Below are 7,103 nucleotides of genomic sequence, written 5' to 3'. Positions count from 1 at the left end.
CCCCCCCGCCTGCCCCTGCCGGCTTCCCCCCGCCCGACCCCCGCGGCTGCTCACCCCGGCGCTGCCCGGCTGGCGGGGCCCGATCCCCGCCGTTGCACCCGTGGGCTGTGGCGGCGGCCGGAGGGCGCGCGGCGGCCGTTAGCACCGTTACCGGGGGGCGGCGCGCGCCTCCGCCCGGGGACACGCGCTCACCCGACTGCCACGTCTGACACTGCCCGCGCGCCACCGCCCCCCCTCGCGCCCCGGCTGGGAGCGCGCCCGGCCCCCCCGGCGGCGCCTGCGCAATGGCGGCAGCGAGGCCGTGCCCTCAGCGGCTGCCGGCCGGGAGCCTGAGGGCAGAGCGGCGGCGCGGCCCAGGCGGCCCGCGGCCCAAAAAATACGTTGCTTTTCCTCACGGGTGCCCTAGAAACAAATTTTTATCTGTGGCAATATACATATTTATGTAGAATTGTGCCTGACTATCTAGAGTGAAAGATGATGCAGGTACTTCACCTGTGTGCATGCTCTGGTTCTAGTTACTGCTCGAGTACGTTTAAAAATACTGCCTTGGTTACAGGGTAGAGTCAATGTTTTTCTGATTTATACAAAGTAGAAACATGGGAGTGACATGAGAAAGGTGTATTGATAAAGTGACTGTTCCTCCCAGTCAAAAAACAAACAAACATTGTGGTGTAAAAAAGAAAAAAGTGGCAGAGGATTAGCAAAACCAAAAAAAATCATGGCTCAAAGCCACCTTCATATATGCATCTGGAATTCAGGCTTCATAGGCTTTCCTGTCCTTTGAGTGCTTCTTCTAGAAAAGCCTTTGTAACGGTTTTACGTGGTGCTAAGTCTCAGTAACAGCTACCTCAGACAAGACTCTCAAAAGCATTCGTTCCTGTACAAAATAATCCGGAAATCAATCCCAGTGCCTTTGAAAGAGATGTCAAAATGAAAGTGCAGAGGGGCATCTTTTACCTGCAAGACTCGGAATAAGGCCCAGCACAGAACACAGAGCTGGCCAAGAACAAGTCTTGACCCGTCCTCATACCTGCTACCCAGAGCTGGATTCACCACTGAATGGTAGAAGCTGGTTTTCTGCATGTTATTGGAGCCAATACTGCCGGATATGTCAGAGAAAATCTAAAACCTTCCAAATCTCTCACAACTGCCTAATCAGAATGAAAAATCTAGTCCATGAGGTGATAAACATCAGTTAAATTGGATGTGGTTGTGGCTGCAGAGTATTAGTGACTCTTTCATAAGCAGGATGCAAAACAAAGCCTTTATCATTGCTGTGCTGCAGTTTCACCTGTTGTCCCTATCTCTTTTGCTGGTTATATGGCAAAAGATATAATACATATAATTACCTTCAGTTATGCAAAATTATTTTGAAATACCATGCCACTGAGGAAAATAATGGCTTTAAGTTTGGACATTCCCTATTTTGTTGTGGAGCCAGGCGGGTGGCTGCCCCGCCAGTGCTGTTGTGTCTAGCTCCTGGCTATTAACAGTAAGCAGCTGTGGATAATTCAGCACTGAAGAACCGTGCACTTCCTTGGCCACTGAATACTTACTATCAGATTTCTCCTCCCTGAAATCAGCTCTAGTGAAACTGGAAGACGAGATCAGCAAAAGATAGCAAGGAGAAGCTTTGGCTTTGTCAGTTCTTCCCCTGTTTCAGGCCCACTCTGGAAATGGATCAAGACACCTCTTTTTTCATGGATACAGCTTCACTTCCATTGTCCTTTATCCTGGAACACTGAGACAAAAGGCGTACAGCATGTCACGGTCAGGATGTTTTGAAGCTACAAGTAGTATTTATCGACAGTTTCCACCTATAACATTAAAAGTAATTTAAGGTTTTCAATTTCAGAAATGTGGAAACACCATTAAAGATTTAAGTGCATTCCTGGTCTGGAAAGTAATTTCATAAAAATGAGATTGCAGGATTGCTAGCTGTTCTCACTTCATTTTAATGAAATAATTTTAATTAAACCCTATAACAAAATCTGAGAACCAGACCGGTTACTTCTCTATCATTATCAATAATGAAGATCTTGTAGGCTAAATTACCTTTCTTAACAATCAATTTATCCTGAAGTTGTACCTATCCAATGCCGCTGAAAACTAATGTGATTTCACATATTTCAGACCTAATTTGGAGTTAGTACTCGTGAAGTAAATTGAAGAATTTGTCTAAATCTAGATACTTTTTTCATCTATAGTATAAAATAGCAAATCCCCTGCCTCTAAAATCTCACTTTTAATGTTCTCACTAGAATTTTTTCTATTACTTCTGAAACAAAGAAAACACATAGTCATCTATCAGCTTATGAGATTATCAGATACAGAACCGATACAGGCTTTGTAGAAGGCTAACTCAAATATTTCAGATACCGATATTATTATTTTATCGTTATTATTATTGTTTTAATCATCTGGGATTCGTCTGTTCCCTGAAGTTACTACTGCAGGTCTGTAAACACCCCTCATGGACAAACTGTGCAGAACTCCATGTCTCTTATCTCATAGCACATTGCATTAAGACAATGTACAATTCCAGGAATCCTAAATCCTAACCTAACCTTTTCATTTAGAGGATGTCCTTAAAATACGGCCTTAGCACAAGCTGCCAAGAAGAATCAGAAAAACAACATGGTGCATTTGAGCTATGGGCACATATTTCTCACAATGATAGTGACAGTACAGCTTTTGTAGCAGTCAACATTGATTGTATTAACACACAGCTGTGACAAGACAAGTATCTGCAGTTCATTGCTATATGATTTCTTTTAAAAATCAAAATATACTCCAAACCATTCTCTAGGTGAAGATGTGGGCAATATTGGGAATGTTCTTTAAAGAGAAGACTATTTCATCACAAGGAGTAGTTCATAAAACTCCAAAGAGTCTACATGTTAAAAGGCTTTTTTTTTGTTGAAACTGTTTTTCTCCTTTTAATTTAATTTGTATGTGCTGCAGACAAAGTAACAGGTTTGCTTTCGCACAACATCAGAAGGGTCCTAAAAGCTATTTACATAAAAAGATTATTTTCTTTTCCTTATGCATACATGTAATCACTAAAATCTTCTTTAATGTTTTGTCTACTGTAGAGTTAAGATCTATGGAAAAAAGTTTACAGTTTAGTGTAAAGCAGTTTACAAGCAAATGGAAATTAATATTTACAGAGGTCATTTTTGTTTAAAATGAAAACAAAGACTGGTAAAAACAAAGCAATCAAATTTTAAAGGGCTTATGTTTTTCTGGGAAAAAAGTAGCATGACTGTGAGGTCAGATTAAAACGTACTACATGAAGAAAAAGGAAAGAAGTAATATTTAAGAAACAGAACACTAAGAAGAAATACATCTGTGTTGTGACTCAGTTATATTTCTAATATAAAAAACTAAGCACAATAGAAACACAAATAAGGATATAACAGAAGTGAATACTATTTTTTTCATTAAACAATCTCAGTGGCAATTAGAAAATTGGAGTACATCATTTAAACGCTGCCCTCCATAAAATGAAAACAGAGAGAAAAGGGTTTTCAGAATATTAGACTAATGTAGCTGCTGTTACTCAGGGAAAATAATAGTAATGTTAAAATCCTGTGCATACATTTATTGCTATATGTATTTTCTCCTAAGTAACTGGTGTTAACAGATACTTCCTACAGTGACTATCCACTATCACCTATGCATGTGGCCACAATAAAGGAAGAATTAACTCCTACCGGTTTGTTGTTTGTTTTGGTTTGTTGGTTTGTTTTTTTTTTTCTAGAACAGACTAATTGAGCAGTTGGTGAGTCAAGAGTACCCAGAACCAAAATCCGGCCTGGCCAGTCAGAGGCACCACTGGGACACAACGAGGGATTTTTGAGCACACAGATCATGCAAGTGATTCTCCCTTTTCCCTCCTGCTCCACAGTGCCTCTCAGGTTGCTTTCAGCATATCATACACAAAGAGGTTGGGACGCCTTGCACTCATTAAAGTTTCCAAAATATTTTTAGATGAGAAGGACTGTAAATCCAATTCCAATTAATAAACTTATAGCCTGTCTGAATTCATCTGCAAATTCATTTAGACTGAATATTACTCTCTATTCCCGGCTGTGAACTGAGTGATTTCGTTGTTGTACAGTTGCTGGTAGCTTTGAACAGCTGCATTGTTCCACCCTAGAAATGGCTGCATTTTGTTATATGCTGCAGAGAAGAGGAAGGACTGGGAGCACGTCACTCCTTCCCTGCCTCAACCCTTTTAAAGATCACTGGCAAGTGATCTTTAAAATCCACAATGATAGACCCTTTTGTCTTCATAGCCCCTAACTCCCCCAAATAGAGGGCAAAAATCAACCACCACAGAGGGCATTCCTTGCCTAGCTTGGGGAGTGTTCGTAAAGTTTACATATTTGGAAAGCAAAAAAAATTATATTTAGGGAAGAAAGATGATATGCAAGTGAAAGAGTATTTAAGTGTGAAAAGGGCAGTTGCCTTAAAGCCCAGGTCCTGGTTTCTTGTTATGTTGTTCCCTATTAGCTAAACCTGCTTTTCTTTTCCCGAAACTCAGTAAACCACAAATGATTATAGAATGCTCTATGGTAAGTTCTATGCAAGTCACACAGTACAAAAGCGAATGTGCTTTAGAAAACTGATTCTGGCTGCTTCCTTTAAAAAAGACTTTCTGGCTAGTTCAAGCCTCTGGATTTTTCAATATCTGTGAACAGTGAGGCTCCTCTGCTTACTGTCACTGATTGTTGCTATTTTGGTTTTCTAATGAAATCAACATTCTGGCAACTCGATCTGGAACATTTACAGGAGATAGATAAGGTGTTCTGAGAAAACTGCTGTGATGTTTCAGTTGGGGAATTTCAATTATCTTTTTTAATTAATTTAGTACTGTCTAAGATGTATGAGGGTGGAAGATTGCACTACCAGTTCTTAAAGAAAAAAACCCAAGACTTGATTACCCTGCTGTAATTGCTACATAACAAACTGTAACATAAAAACAAAGATGAGAACTTCTCATTATAATCTGATGAATAATGTATGATATATAAAGCACTGTGAATAAACATTAAGCCATCAGCCTGAGAAAGGACAGCAGAAAGTTATGGGATCCTTTCTGTGTTTGCTTGCTGGATGTATGGAATTTCTCAAACTTAGATATATTTCACTTTTACATTGAAAAACATCTGAAGTAGCTTTATCTTCATTGGCTTTCATTTTATGTTTCCTGCTCATGTATAAAATTTCTGATGTGTAAGTGGAGTCTTGCTATAAGAGTAGTCAAATAAGCTTACTATCATTAAATTTAAAAAAAGTAACTGTTTGAGTAAGAAGCAGGCAAACTAGCTATTTGATTCATTTCTGTGGTTTTCTCGTTGGAAAACATGGAATAAATTTACAGTCTTTTTTTTTCATTTGTCCAGTTAATAATGCAGGTATATTTTAGCCAGTGCTAGTGATCATTCAGCACACCGTGATTATAGTCTACTGTTAGTAAGTCATATTTGTTCCATGTAATTGATTGTCTACTGAAACTCATGATAATATTTTCTTTCTCTGATCAGTTGATATTGCAAGTAAGTTGGTTTCTATTCATTTGTAGTGACAAATACTCATAACTGTTAAATGAACCTATTGCCTAAGAAAATAGATCTTCAAAATCACCCTGAAATTACTTAGGATGCAAATATTGTTATGTTCATTCGCACTCACATTGACTGTGCTTCTGCTTTACACCACCATTAATGCAGGAGTAAAGAATCTTTACCTAAGCATGGAAAAATTATAGAGGTACCACATAGCAGTAAAGCATCTCTGTCATTTTTAAAAGTATCAGTATTGATTACAAGAGTACTTTTCAAAATATTGGGTTTGCGCTATTTGGATTCCTGTAGTATTAACTAATTGATGCCTTCCTCATCATCAACAAAATTAAATATCAGAATTAAATCAAAGAAAATCAAATTACATTTTTAAAAATCCATCACATTATTTGAGAATGATAGAACAAACAAAGGGCTAGAAAATGCAGCTGGCATGAAAATAACAAAGGACAGGAGCAAAATTCTTTATCATGCTTGTTGTCACAGCACATGCTTTGCTCTGTGGAGCACTTGTTCAGGATTTGCAGACATTGGCAGTTGTCTGGAAATCCAGCAGATGCATGCCAACACCAGCTAAACCGTAGACTATTGCTAGAAGCAGAAGCCTATACCAAGGAGAGAAGGAGCTAAGAAGTCTGGAAACTGGTTCCCAGCAAGACGATGCAGTGCAAAAGTCAAGGATGTAGGATCAGCAGAGGTAGAACATCGAGATGGTTTTGGAGAGCAGACTTTTCTAATATCATCTGCTCCATTTGGAAATAAATTAGTTATCAGAGAGTTGGAATTCTTGTTCCTATAGCCAGGAATGAAGATATCTGGATTGCTTTTTAATCTATTGCAGTTATTTGCATGGGGGGTAAGATTTCATGCAGGGCGGTCCTTGTATCATCTTTGTTGTTAGTGTTTCTCTGGTAAAAATCTAAACAGAACCATCCAGATGCCAAGAAGGAGCAATGCTCTTTGCCTTATGCAGGCATAACTTGATGCCACAGCAATTTTTTATGCACTGTCCTTTTGCTAGATGCTGTAGCTTGAAGCACCACCATCAGACTCACCAGGGCATACACTGAACAAAGTATCTCACTGTATTTGTAAAGCAAGTGTTAGAAACTGCTTTACAAATCTTACACCTTATTTAGTAGTACAGAGGAAAGAGGGAAGAACAGGGTACTACAGGAGGATTCAAACTATCAACCTACAAATGGGCATTTTCAGAAGTTCAAGCAGATTTCTCAAGGTTACACTGTCTAGTTGCTATTTTCCCTGTTTTACAGGCCCAGAGCAAAAATTAAATCTGAATTTGCAAGTGTAAAAACAGAAGCCAAGCTTGCTGAGACCCATACTGTATTATAACTCAACTGTTCCTTTGCTGCTCCCCTTCTTGTTTTCAGGACTGATAAATTCAGTCTTATATGAGCCTTCCAAGTGACAAACAATACCTGCTTTAAACTGCAATGCAAAACTGGTTGATTTTTATGCTGGACTGCAGCCATGCATGTAGTCATTCAGCTT

The 7,103-nt window shown here is 39.3% G+C and overlaps 1 protein-coding gene across 3 annotated transcripts in view; it reads right to left on the bottom strand.

Moving 5' to 3' along the window:
- The window catches only part of SEC24D (SEC24 homolog D, COPII coat complex component), a 57,452-nt gene extending 55,746 nt beyond the window's left edge, over positions 1 to 1,706 (bottom strand). For 2 of the 3 annotated variants that reach the window (XM_014949920.1, XM_014949923.1), the window contains exon 1: positions 55 to 201. The gene's annotated coding sequence lies outside the window, so the exon portion shown is untranslated. Of the gene's footprint in view, positions 1 to 54; positions 202 to 1,556 lie in introns of those variants that run through there. The other variant, XM_014949922.1, reaches the window with a different exon arrangement.
- Between the last annotated feature and the right edge of the window lie 5,397 nt (positions 1,707 to 7,103).

Source organism: Calidris pugnax, unplaced genomic scaffold (assembly GCF_001431845.1).
Source record: "Calidris pugnax isolate Ruff unplaced genomic scaffold, ASM143184v1 scaffold42, whole genome shotgun sequence".
Taxonomy (NCBI): domain Eukaryota; kingdom Metazoa; phylum Chordata; class Aves; order Charadriiformes; family Scolopacidae; genus Calidris; species Calidris pugnax.
Note: the sequence above shows the minus strand (reverse complement) of the source record. Positions and strands in the feature narration are given on the sequence as shown.